This window comes from Scardinius erythrophthalmus (assembly GCF_964197995.2).
Source record: "Scardinius erythrophthalmus genome assembly, chromosome: 4".
Taxonomy (NCBI): Eukaryota; Metazoa; Chordata; class Actinopteri; order Cypriniformes; family Leuciscidae; genus Scardinius; species Scardinius erythrophthalmus.
In genome coordinates this window covers 23,777,586-23,792,235 of record NC_138224.1, presented here as the reverse complement: position 1 = coordinate 23,792,235, position 14,650 = coordinate 23,777,586, and positions in this window count along the sequence as shown.

Below are 14,650 nucleotides of genomic sequence, written 5' to 3'. Positions count from 1 at the left end.
TTATGACCCGCTCAACGTGGACACATACATTGGCGATTCTGGCCGTAGTAATGGCTGTAGGACTCACCTCTCGAGTCAAGGTTGCGTGGCTTTTGAAGGGGTGTCTCTGAACAGTCGATCCACATGTTGTTAGGGCTGCATGATATTGAAGAAAAATGCGATATGCGATAACTCATTAAACAATGCAATATTCGATATGCGAAACGATAATGCTTAAAGTGTATAAAATGAACTTAAATTAGATTTAAAATTATATAACCTACATACGTGTTTCACATTCTTTTTGTGACAAGAAAACATCCCTTCAACTTGTGAAAGTGAACAGCAGTGTTTTACTGTAGCATAAGAAGTGTTATTTTAACATCAGTGTAAACCACAGGGTTTAGGGTTTCAGGTTATCCTACATTAGGTTTATTTAACAACAGAAACTGAATAATCAAATTTAAAAATAAAACACTGCTTAGTTTTCACAGTATAAATTAAATATATATACTGATTCTTATTAAAGCTAAAAAAGTTATGCATATTGCGATATTTTGATATATTGTGCAGCCCTACATGTTGTGTTTGGAAATTGCTCTCTGAAACATTGAGGCGTTGTTGCCTGGACTGTCTCCCTGGGAAGCAATGGTATGTAACACCTCATCTTCTCCTCCATGATGTCAAGCCAACGCGAAATCACCTTGCTTACAATGGACTGAGAAACACCAAACCTTTCAGCAAGATCACCCTGCAATAAATTAAGACGCAGAACCAATTATTGTATATTTTGAAGATGTAAATCTTATCTTTGATCTTTTGATAAACCTTGCACTCTTCTCAACACTGTTATGCAGTTCAGTGAGAATATTAGGAACTGGAATACATGAAAGTAATGTTCTTTAAGTGTTACAAGCGACTGACCAAAAAAAGTGTGATGGCAAGGGCTGTCACATACAGCACAGTACTAAAGACACTTTCTGACCAAGTGCATTTCTAATGTTCTTACTCTAATGTATGGGTAGTTAAAGATTAGACATGAAACTTATGGCGGTCCATGCAGAGGAAAAGAAGGACATTTGAGCAGAGCTGATCACTGATCAGACCAGAAGAAGCTGAAACACAAGTCTTTGCAGCCTAACATTGTCAGGCTGTCCTGTCAGCCAGGTAAAGGAAGTGGAGATGCATCTGACCATTTCCACACGTGGTCCCACACGGGCCCCTAAGGGGTTTGCTGTGGCCCACAACTGGCCCCAATGGGGGCCCACTCTACTTAGCATTTGTAGAATTATTAGAAAGAATAATATTATCACATGGAATAGATGTTGATGCCATTGAAATTCTGCAGCAGAGCGATGACATCTCAGATCATTATCTAGTCTCGTGTAAACTTCATTTAGCCAAGGCTGCAAAACCGACTCCGTGTTATAAATATGTTAGACCTATCACTTCTGCCACTAAAGATTGCTTTATTAATAATCTTCCTGGGCTGAGTTTCCCGATAACGTTGTCTCTTAGCGCGCTACAAAGCAAAGGTATAACTTAACTGAATCATACCATTGTATACCATTGCTAGGCGTGTTCCCCGAACCATACCTTAGGAAGCTGCTTTAGATATACCTTCTTACGTGTGACGTTACCCGGTGCTGTCCGTGGCGAAGGTGCTGAATTGGTTGATATCGATGGCTCGAGAATCAATTTTTCTCTCGTGCAGCGGCTGCCTCACTGAGTTATGCGAGAAAGCGGTGTTCTTTATAAAAGAAGCACTTTAGAAATAGTTGAAATTGCATTTATTAGGACTCATGGTGTACGAAAGCCCAACAATGCCCCCTGGAGGTATCTTTATGTATGTGACTTTGTTGGTGCTTGCACGGGCATGGACAAGTCAGGGCATGTCTGAACTAGTAACAGAGGGCAGTCCATATACATAGGTGGAGAGACTGACTTGCTTTCTTACACAAAGCGGACTTTTGCATGTTTGTTGTTCCCGTGAGTGATTGATTAAGAAGTAAGTTATCTGTTTTACATTCTATGCTGTTCAAACTTTAATATTCTGTGTATTCAGTTACTGTAATCTGCGCAATGTACTAGTTCAACTAGTAATTTGAATAATTATATTTCTGTGTGAATTGCATGCTATCTAAATTCATGTAAAGTCATATTGAAACTAGTTTGATACTGTTCAGTGGTTTATGTTCTGCAGTATATTTCAGATATGTAAGCAAATCATTTATGCTATATATTTAGATTCGAAATAATTGAATACACTTTACCAGAGTAATGATAACCTGATTTACTACTACTTCTGTTTTGTATAGTGACTCTTCTTTATGCTATCGGTAATACTGTTTATACTAGCAAACTTATATTGTATTTTGTTTTCTCTGTTCATTGTAGACCACATATACCTATGGGCAAATGCCTGTAATACTTCATACATGCTGAAATAGTCCAAATAAAACCCTTCTGCTGGGACAATCTCTCTCTTGCTCCAGTTTCTCTAACCGGAAACTCCCACCACCATTTCTACTAGTGCCTAACGAACCCTTTGAGCGTCCCATACGCTCGTATATGGTCCTTCGAGCCGGATGTACTTCAGTAGAAATGGATCCTGATACTGCCAGCACAGCAGATCTCGCGGTCAGACCCCGCACACAAAGAGAGCGACATCTCCCAGCCCATCTTGAAGATTATGAAGTCCAGCTCCCTGCACACCTGCACTCAGCTCCAACCCCAGCTGACGCCTCTTCACAGAGACATTCTAGACATTCATCTAAGTCCATTTCCTCTGGTACAGCCTCCAACACTACATCCAGATCACGCCACAGTACATCAAGTAGATCACCAAGACACGCTCTCTCTGACGTCCAAGCTGCATTGCTAGAAGAGAGATTAAAGGCTCTTGAACTAGAGGAACTACAACGCCAGATCGAAGAGGACACTACAGCAGATAAAGAATGTCAGAGACTTGATGACCAAGCTAGAGAAGCACTCAAAGCCAGAGAAGCCTTGGCTAAACAAATTGCGACACGACGGCGTCTCAAGAAAGTACAAAAGGAGCTTGAGGTTGCTAAGCTAGTCACCTCACTCCTTAAACAGGACACCCATGATGGTAGCAAATCTGGATCACAATCTAGCATCACCAGTAACTCACCTGAAGCACTACCTGAAGCAAGCCCACTTCAACAGAGAGCTGCTACTAGTGATATTTTCATAACATCTGACCAGCAAATACAGGGAAATTCCACGCCACAACCTGTCTTTATTACTTCTGAGGCATCAGTATTGCCTCCTCCAGCACCACATGTGTTACCAACCACAGCCTTAGCAACTGAAGCTTCCTTCAGTGCCCCAGACTTTACTCCTGATGTGCGCCATCCTAACGTAGTGACATGGTCATCACCCCCTCTTGCAGCAGCTCAGCCCACTTCAGAGTCTAGAACTGCTCTCACTTTTCCTGCACCTATTTACCCAGCTGCAGTTACAGTGCAGCCAACCCCTCCTGTCACCACTGTAACCTACCATCAAATACCGGCTGTCAGTGTGCCTCCCTCAGTAGCTTCACCTCTGAACCCTTTAACCTTAGGGGCTTCAGTACATCCTCAGCCATACCAAGTACTGTATCCTCACTCTCAAATGGCATTCCCAGCCACTCACCCAGTTCCATCTCATGCCCTTCCAGCTCAGACAACAATGTATATCCCTCAAGCCCAGCCGCCAGGAATAGAGATGTTAGCTGCTTCTGCCTATGGTGTCCCAAAACCTGTCATACCGACCTTTGAATCTGGACGTGAAAGTGACTTTGCACTGCTCAAATGGCACTGGACAACCTAATGAACAACCAACAACACTTAAGTGAACAGTACAAGTATCAAGTGCTTTTAGGTCACTTAAAGCTTCCCAGTGCTCTCCAGCTTGCAAAGGCATACATGCACGATCCCCGGCCATACACAGCTGCATTACAAGCACTGCAAGATAAATATGGTCAACCACGCCAACTAGTCCAGTGTGAGATAGGTGCCATACTAAATGCTCCTGCTCTAAAGTTTGGAGATGCTGAAGCTTTTGACGATTTCGCCTTATCTATCCATTCTTTTGTAGGGATGCTCAGGACTTTAGAAGGCCCGAATGGCTATGAGTTAAGATGTGGATCTCATGTTGATCGCCTTCTGAGCAAAATGCCACTGTCATACCGTAACAGTTTTGTGGAGTACTGCTTTAGCCAAGGCATTCTCCAGACTGGCACCGACCGCACCTACACCCTATCTGATTTCTCTGCATGGCTGCAGCTAAAGTCTCAGGCTAAGCGCATTTCAAACAGAGCAGCAGCGCTTTATCAAAGTGAGGTACCCAGGACACCTAAGAAGGATCCACGCACACCTTATCGTTCTAAGGACAGATCCACCTCAATCCTTTACTCCACTAACAGTACCTCACCTGTTCAAGGACAAGCAGGAATCAAGACACCCAAGTTTCAACCGTACTGTCCATATTGCAACAATAAGGACCATTTCCTGAACTCTTGCTCTAAATTTAAGCTACTAACCACAGAGCAAATACTGAAGTGGATAACGGATGGAAAGCGTTGTTGGAAATGTGGAAGGACACATGCTCCAGACAACTGCACTCTGAAGCGAGGGTGCAAGACCTGTAAAGAGCTGCACCTTACCATTCTTCATGAAGCAGTACTGCAGACACAAAAGAGTGTTCTTCTGGTCAATGTTCCCCCTTCAAAGGTATACTTAGATCGTCCGAACCGATCTCCAAAGGTGATGCTTAAGGTAGTTAAGCTCCTACTTCATAACGGAGATAAAGCCGTGGAGCAGTTAAACCTCACCAAAGTGCCTGAAACTCTCACGTTACGTACAATACGTCAGGATGTACTTCAATTAAATGGAGCATCTGTTTCCCTCTCTGTGTCACCTCTAAACAGACCGACTAAGAAGTTTCAGATTAATCATGTCTTCACTGCAGCGAATCTGAGACTGTCGGAACATTCTTATCCAGTAGCTGCTCTTCAACGCAAATATGCCCATATCCGGTCCTTACCATTGCCACAGATTGAGCGAGCACAACCCTTGCTACTCATTGGGTCAGACATGCCTCACTTACTTGTACCAGTTCAACCCATACGAATGGGACCTCCTAATGCCCCAATAACTGTTCACACCAGACTTGGTTGGACTCTGCAAGGCCCTGTGGGGTACAGCCAAACTGCTCCCTGTGATCAACAATGTCTGAACATCTCTATAGATGCTCAGGATGCTGAGTTACTCAAGAACGTTGAGCGTCTCTGGCAGATTGACACCCTGCCCTACATTAATGAAACAGCAGCTACTCGTTCTAAACAGGACCAGCATGCTCTGACAGTACTCCAAACATGCACTTCTAGGATAGAGGTGGACGGCATTCTACGATATGCCACTCCTTTGCTCAGACGACCAAATACTGTCACCCTTAACCCCCTGAGGTCGGCTATCGCGCCGGCGTGATAGGCTCGTTTTTTTCCCTATCAGTGAAAAAAAAAAATAAAAAAAAAATATTACTTTTTATTAGGGCTGTCAAATTTAGCGCGTTAATAACGCGTTAACGCAAAATCATATTAACGGCACTAATTTTTTTAACGGACGATTAACGCAGCGCGTATTTTCTGTTTGACCCGTGGCCCAAAACCTAGTTGGAGAAATGCAGATACACAGTGTTGGCAACTTAGCCACATTGCAGACCCCTTTAGCGATTTTTTTCCCTTCAACAAAGCGCCCAAACCTTATTTAGTTTCTGAGAATATACCGGTACTGCCGGTACTGCTCTCCCAGCACGCGCGCGCGCCTCTCTCTCTCTCGCTCTCTCTCTCTCTCTCTCTCTGCGTCTCACGCGGAGGAGCAGCGCTTTAATTCAGTTAAACACAGATATTATGTTGCTTCTCTAATTTTACAAATATAGCCGAAATCAGAGCACGGATATTGTCTTTAGCTTATGTGTATTTGATTTCACCAGACGACGGCTCGATTATCAGAATTTTTGTGCAGATTAACGTCTTGGAAGGGAGAGCTGGTTATGTTTATTTGGTCGCGTTTCAGTCACCATTTCAAATTCATTCCGTTGTTTGACAACAGAAACAGTAAAATATACGTTTTATTGAGAATGTATTGAGAATTTAGCTTCATCAAAATGGGCACAGAGAGAGACAAACTACAATGTAATAATAAATGCTAAATGTACATTTAGCATTTTCAGAAGAGCTGCCCTATCATGCAAAAATCTAAACATGTTTGTGTTAGTAAATTGCTCAGTGCAAAGAAAGAGAAGTAATGGGAACCTGGTATTTCTTTGTTCTTTCTACATGTGTCTAATAGACATGAACAAGTTCTTTGAAAAACATCTATGACCTTTGAAACATGTCTCGTCTTCATGCTATATTGACTATGGTTTCAATAATAAACATACATTTGCATAAAGCATCTATATTTATCAATGCCCACGTTGATTAGAGTATTACAAACTTGAAAAGTAATAATTTAAGGTATATTTAGAACAAATAAAAAATGTGCGATTAAATGCGATTAATCGCGAGTTAACTCATGACAACCATGCGATTAATCGCGATTAAAAATTTTAATCGATTGACAGCCCTACTTTTTATCTTATATGCTTGTGTTATACATCAATCGATCCTGTTAAGTGTGTATTATTTTTGTGTATACTCACAATAAAAACAAAGTGTTGTGCTTTTCGCCAAATAAAGAAAAATAAACATGATGCGAGTTCTGCCTCCTCTCTGTCATTCTGAAACGCGTCCGAAAATGATCTGTAACTCAGCGAATACTTCTCACACAGACACGTGAGATATGTCTTTATAAAGCTGGCATTCTCTTCTTTTAAGTGAAGTAATTAATATAAAAAACAAATGTTTTCAACTCATGTAATCCGTTTGAAAGCAAGGAGAGGTGCGTTTTTTTTCCTTCTCCCTCATTATCTCCTAATGAGCTGAGGCCGCCCCACCCCCGGCGGCTATTCACATGTAAATAGTTTAGGTAATCTCTGCTTCGCACACGCGTGCGAATGCCTTGATCAATGCCTTGAAAACACGAAGTTTCATCAGATCAGATTCACTGATAATTCATCGTGTTTAGAGAGGATGGCTCGTTTCTCCGGCAAAGACGCCCTTCAGATGATTCTGGACAGCGAGGAAGAATTCACCTTTTCCTCAGAGGAAGATTGTAATTCAGACGAAGAACGGCAGCATTTTCAAGAGCGAATTGATCCCGCAGAGGATACAAGTTCAGAGTAAGTTGTTTACTGTTATATAATTCCTTTTCTGATAATATAGAACTTTATATATATTTAATTTCTGAATTTTCAGACTATATTTTCCCTAGTTTTGGCTAGCTTTTGACAACTTACAGGAACGATTGCCTTACAATATCCCTAACATCCGTGGAACTTATATGCTCAAGTGTAAACTTTTTTTTAAATGTGATATTGCTCTTTTAACATATTTGTATATTAAATATATTTCACTCAGTTTTGATTAGCTTATGACACTGATTCATGCTAAAATACTGCATTATGCATAATGTAGATTGTTTGCGAATATCTGCTTATAGGTTATAGCCTATGTGGTTTAGTGCAACTATATTTCAGCCTCCGGTAAAATATGTGATACTGTCTAAATACATTATATTTTTATATAAATGTTCTGGTTTTGGTTGGCCTATGACAGTATTTATCATGCTGCAGATGTTTTTGAATACAGACTGTGTAAATGTTTTAGTGATGTGTCGTTCGCGAACGATCCGTTGCGTGCTTCACTAAATGCGTGCGGTCTATATGGCCCATCAATGGTCCATAACCATCAATTGCTCATCAGTTTACTTTGAATAATGTATGCTAACAGTTTTATTTTAATTTTATTTTTTTAGGAATGTGTCTGCTTCAAGCTCTCCTTCTCCAGCACCTCGCAGAGGGGCACGCAGGTGTCGTTCAGTTCTCAGTGCGATCGAGAATCATACTGAGTAAGTACATATACGTAATATTTTACAGATGAAATGTAGCCTAATTGTGTTTACATCATAATAATATAAAAGTAGCCTATACCTATTCTTGTGTGAAATGACAAAAACCGTTGTCTTTTTTTTATCCATGGCCATTAGTGATTGATAATGATAATACAAGTTCTTTTATTGTGTTATCAGCATGCTCATGTGTTTTTTTTTTTTTTTCTTTTTTTTTACAGATGTGACATTGAACATGTCCAAGCACCTGTCCCGAAGAGAGCCAAGTCTAACCAGCATGGAAACAACAGGCAGTCCACTCTGGCATGGAAAACAGAGACTGATGTTGACATGGTTCCGCAGACTGTGCAATTCTGTCCTGCACGGGAAATTGGACCACAACTGAGCCCTGTAGACTCACATTCGCCTATGAGTCTATTCAAACAATTTTTTTCAGAAAGTGCTCTGTCAACTCTGTGCCACAACACAAATGCTCACGCTGCCAAGGCAACTGCATTTAATTTAATTTAATTTATTTTGCTCACATTTGATTTGCTTAGAGCAAATTTAGAACATTTAGTTCCTCCACATAGAGGAATTACAATAAAACAGATTGAAAAACAAAACCTTTGAATCTCCTCTTCTTTGTTCAGGCACCTGATGGCCCATTAGCCACTGGAAGAGTGTATGTCACACCCCTGGTCTGAATCTCATTAATATTGATGGGCCATTACCCCTCCCAGGCATAAACCTCTTCTGACAAAAAAACTGTTTTAGAAAGTTCAAATCAATGTACTGTTTTATGAGAACGATAAGGCTGGATAATTTTCACATCATTTTGAAGCTAGAACTCAAAGCTACACAATTCATTGGTCAAAAGTCTTATTTACACATATTTAGTACGTGTTTTGTGGTCTTATTTCTGCAACTTTCATTTAAATTTTTTCCAATAACCACGCATAAACATTATTCTCTTAAAAATTCAAACATATACATGCATGTTGATCAGATATTTTGGTAGCCCTGTTTGTGCTATATAGAGTGAATTTACACCTTTGCCATTAATATGTTTATAAATAACTCAAAAAAGCACAAATGTCAGAGCATGTCAGAACACCTCCAGGGCCCGGAAAACAGCTCAGACTCCAGAGGGTTAAAATACAATAAAAAGACTTTGATCAAAAAAAAAACTTTACCCATTTAAACTTGTTTTTATTATTCAGTTTGGGTAAAAGGATATGATAATTTATATATATATATATATATAAAATATATATATTTATATATTTATGAAATATATATATATATTTATTTATTTATTTATTTCTGTGTGTTGTAAAGTGTTAGAAAAAAAAGAAATCGTAATCGGCTAAAATTGGTATCGGCAGGTCAAACTCAATGAAAAATCGGAAATCGGAATCGTCCTAGAAAATTGTAATCGGTGCATCTGAGTTATAAATACTATTAAATTGTCTTTCTAAATCTAAAACAAATTTCAAGAGAAATATTTAAATTTCTGTACTATTTCTGTGTAAGCCATTATGAAAATGTAAAATGTTTGTGTATTTATATGAGTGTGTGTGTATGTGTGTGTGTGTGTGTGTTTGTTATGTATATAATATGTATATGTATATATATATATATATATATATATATATATATATGGGCTATGTGTGTGTTGTGGCACAGTGATGAACTCGGAAACTTAAAAATTGCACTTTATGACAAAAAGGTTGCCGACCCCTGATGTAGACAATCACATACTGATTCAAGAGATCTTTGAATACTTAATTAACGAAGGACTGGAAAACTGAAGGAGCATTAGCCAGCCCATAAGGCATAACCAAATATTCGTAGTGCCCTCTTGTGGTGAGAAAAGCTGTCACCCTCACGGATTCTAATGAGATTGTAGGCAGACCTGAGGTCCAATTTGGTGAAATACTGGGCCTCCCGTAATAGCTCCAGAGAAGATTCTTAACAGTGATTGCGTTGAGTGCTCGATAGTCAATACAAGGTCTTAAGCTACCGTCTTTCTTGTCAACAGAAAAACCCAGATGCTGCGGGAGAGGTGGATGGTCTAATAAATCCATAAGATAAGGCTTCTTCAATATATACTTCCATGGCCTTGGTTTCAGGAATGGACAATGGGTAAACACGGCTTTTAGGTGGAGAGGTGTTAGGAAGGAGGTCGATTACACAGTCCGAGGGGCGATGAGGTGGCAACTTGGTGGCCCTGTCTTTACAAAATACCTCAGCCAAGTCAGCATACTCATTGGGGACCTTATCTGGTAATGGAAAAGGATTCTTGGCTAGATGGGTAGTGCAGACTGTAAGTTTGGTGTTCCAGACAGTGAGCGTGACAATGAGGTGACCAACGGACCAATTCCTTTTACTTCCTTGAAAATTGTGGGTTGTGAGAAGATAACCAAGGATATCCAAGGATGACTGGGTTTCGTGGTGATAATATGACATAGAAAGTGATTTCTTCAGTGTGAAGCAGGTCAACTCTGAGTTTTATGGGAATGTTTGATGAGTGATAAGACCTTTACCGATGGGACCATCATCAACGGCAGTAACAGCAATAGGTGATTCACATTTAGTCGTCGGAATGTTCAACTGCTTCACTAAATCTTGATGAATCACATTAGCAGCTTCTCCAGAATCTATTAACGCTGAGAAATGATGGTCTTGATTAGCAACTGACAAAATGATGGGAAGTGACAAGCATAGACTGATTTGCAAAGTATTAAACATGTGACTCACTCGATAATTTGGAGAGGGGTTGGCCACGGGTTTAACAGGACAGTTGGAACAACGATGACCTGATTCACCACAGTAGAAGCAGAGTTGATTGAGTAATCTTCTTCTCCGTTCATCAGGTGGTAAGTGAGTTTGTCCTATTTGCATGGCTTCAGTAGGACTAGACTGACATGGTATTTGAGCAGTAGTAACAGGCACAAAATAAGCTGACTTGGGACTTGGTTGTGTTCGTAAGAGATTGTCAATCTTGATAGCAAGGGTAACAAACTGCGAGAAGTCAAGGGAGTCATCTTTGCAAAGCAATTCTGCTTGTAATTTAGCAGACAGACTTGAACGAAAAATGTGCTTCAAAGCAACATCATTAAACCCACTTTGGGCTGCAAGGGTGCGAAACTGGATAGCATAGTCAGAAGCAGATCTGTTGCCTTGACGTAGCTGAGTTAGTTGAGAAGCTGCGTCCATGCCCCCAGCAGGATATTGGAAGACATCACGAATCAATTGAGTGAAATAATCGTATGACTGTTTGATACGAGTGTCGTGATCCCAAACAGCTGTGGCCCACTCTAAGGCCTTCCCGGTTATCAAAGTCATGATAAAGGAACACTTGGTATGGTCTTGGATAAACTTTTCAGTTTGATTGGAAAAATAAATAGAACACTGTCGTAGGAAACCAGTACAGTTGTCAGGAGAGCCATCAAACTTCGGGTAAAGCGAATCTTACCGGGTCAGGACGTGGGGCAGGAAGAGAATGAATATACTGTGTCAGATGCTCGTTTGAGGCTTGCAGTGTCCTTAACTGGTGTTGAAAACCATTGAGCAGATCCTTTTGATACTCAATGGTAACCAGGAGTTGAGAGACTTCCGCTGGATTCGCGCCAGGCGAAGTATTCTGTAAACAATAGTCACAACTCATAGTCAGGTCACAGGCCTTGGTCGAAGCACAGGTAAAACAATCCAATAGCAGACAAATCCAAAAAACAGCAATCCAAAAGCATGAGTCAAAAGGCAAAACAATGGTCATAACTGTAGTCAACAAAAAGAGAATGGTAGAACGCTTAGTAAGGCAGAGAACTGGCAATACTTCGCAATAAGGCAGTGATAGCACATGGCTTAAATACAGGGTGACAGGAAATGACAAGACAGGAAATGATGTGGCAGGAACAGGAAGTAACAGAGTTCAATATTCAGGTGATGGCTCCCTCCCTCAGGTGATGGCTCCCTTTTTTTTTCATTAAAGACGCTGTGATTTATTTCAAAGTGACGAAGCCTTCTTTATATTAATTGATAGCATCCAAATATGGAAACTTTGGACCAAATGAGAGATGCACGAACCCAAGGTCCGTACAGTTTCAGTTTCGATTCAAATAAATTCGCTTAGGCTTGGTATTTAAAATAGGCTAAATGTTGTTTGTAATAAAGGGCACAATAGGCTATTTTTATAGGCTACTATATGTAAGCTATATTTTTTATTATGCAATATGTTTGAAAACATTTTATTGCAAATAACATACACAGATAAAAAAGTAAGAACAATATATTTATTTACGCACACATTTGTATACACATCTGGGTGTTCTTCATGGGGCTTGCACAATGCCTGAAACTAAGGCAGCCAGTCTGTCCCTTGTAGCATTCCCAGAGGTTTTGTTGTATGCCATGGATTCAATGGGAGGTTGGAAGTCAGAATTGTCCCTTGAAATGTCGTCATCTGGCTTGAGCATGTCCCCGTTGTCCAAACACACATTGTGCAAAAAGGCACAGGAAGCAATGTGGGGTGCAAATGTTGGTATGACTTCCAAGGCTCTAAAAAGTGTAGACCTCCATCTTGTTTTCATGATACCAAAAGCCCTTTCAATTATGCTGTGCGCCCTTGACTGGTAGTAATTGAAGCGCCCCTGGACTTGTCCAATCACTGGCTATTTGTAGGGTGTGATCAAGCAGAGTGTGGTGTCTAAACAGGGATAGGGGCTATCCCTGTTTAGACACCCTACTCTGCTTGATCACATTACCCAGAAAAATGTACCCTGTAGGGGGATACCGTTGTGCCCTATAAAATGAACTGTTTTTCAGTGTTCATGTGTTGTGAACTGACCCTGGTTAGCCAATAAATACATCTAGGAATCGTCCGCTGGAATCACATATTGCTTGCATGTTGATGGAATAAAAGTCCTTCAACCGCCATCAACTGCACCAACAACGTTGTTAAATGCAGGGGTTCTTGATAGTTGGACAAATCCTCCACTGCCTGCAGCTTCTCTGCTTGTGGGAAGGAGATGGCTTTCCTCAGGTTTACCCATACGTTTTGTTGCTTTTGGCACATTGAAAACACTGGACACTACCCGATATGATAGTCCATGAGCCAGCCAGTAAACATAGATTAAAGTTTCCAGCTGATAACCCCAGCCATGGTCCTGTTCTCTTTGCCTCTGCAAAGCATTCATTGCTCTTCTGCTCATGCAAAAATCCTGCTTCAGCTCAGCCTGTTTTATACTTCTGCGTCGAACTCACGCCGCAGCTACGTCGTAGGCTGTGTGTAGCGCGCGTACCCTTCGGCATACCCTGACGTGCACCTCTCCAAAAATGTAACAACGTGTCAACTCTACACGGACGCAAGCGCTGTGATTGGTCTGCTAGAACCCCTCCCTCGGGTTTCACATGCTCTCTCTGCAAGTGTAATTGCGCGTCAACGCGGACAACGACGCAAAAATATAAATGAAAACCAAGGGAAAAAAACTTAGAGGCTTCGGCGTAGGTCCGATGCAGAAGTATAAAACAGGCTTAATTCCACATCAAACCACAACCGCAAGATGGGCACATTATGGTTTAACCTGCAGTACGTTACTGGATGACCAGCCTGAAAAAAGAATTCACATCATTACTCTGAATTGGAAACACTTTTACTACATTGGGGGACATCTCCTCTCCCCCAAACAAAGCACACAAGCTATGGTGCAAACAAGAGGCTATCATGTACGACTGAGTAACTTCAAAAGGTTATTCAGTCGTATAAATCCTGTAAATATTGCTGCTGGAAGAGGTGCTAGTGAGGCCAGCAGGGGGTGTTCACCCTGTGGTCTGTGTGAGTCCTACCACCCCAGTATAATGACAGGGACACTATACTGTCAAAAGAGCACCGTCCTCACATCGTCCACTGAATTGGCTCTATCACTCTCTCTCCTCTCCACCTACAGCTGGTTTGTGGTGAACGCACTGGTGTTGTTGTACTGTGGCTGCCGTCGCATCATCCAAGTGGATGCTGCACACTGGTGGTGGTTGAGGAGAGATCCCCTGATATGATTGTAAAGCGCTTTGGGTGTACAGTAGTACATATGAAAGCGCTATATAAATGCCTCATTCATTAATTCATTTACGATTATAGTAGCTTATCTGGATATAAAATGTATTTATCTAAATCTATGGCCCTCCCTTTCAATATCTCTACCTCGATTGACCTTTCATCTATTTCACCTTTCAAAATAACTGATCAAAATTTTCAAAACTTTCAAAATAATTTGAAAAGAGTTTGGAAAAATGATTTAGGTCATGAAATTGATAATGCTGATTGGTCTGCCGTATTTTAAGTGTACTTCATTTAAATGTAAAAGAAAAAAATGCAAGGGAACATTTCTTCACTGCTTTTGGTACTGTGATAAAATCATCCCTTTCTGGACCAAAATACATAACTTACAAGATCTCCTTAAATTGCAATTTTGTTTCTCTTTGGAATTTTATCTGTTATCTATCGGAGTGGAGACAATGTTAAACTCTGTAAGGCCTGCCCAATCGGTCCAACGACAGTTAAGCAGGTTAAGCCTTACTGTCTTTTCCACGTGGCAAAGCAATTTGATTCTAATTAAGCTTTTATCTGACTCCATTTTATCACGACCTTGAATTTAGGTTAGAATGCCAATTTGTTA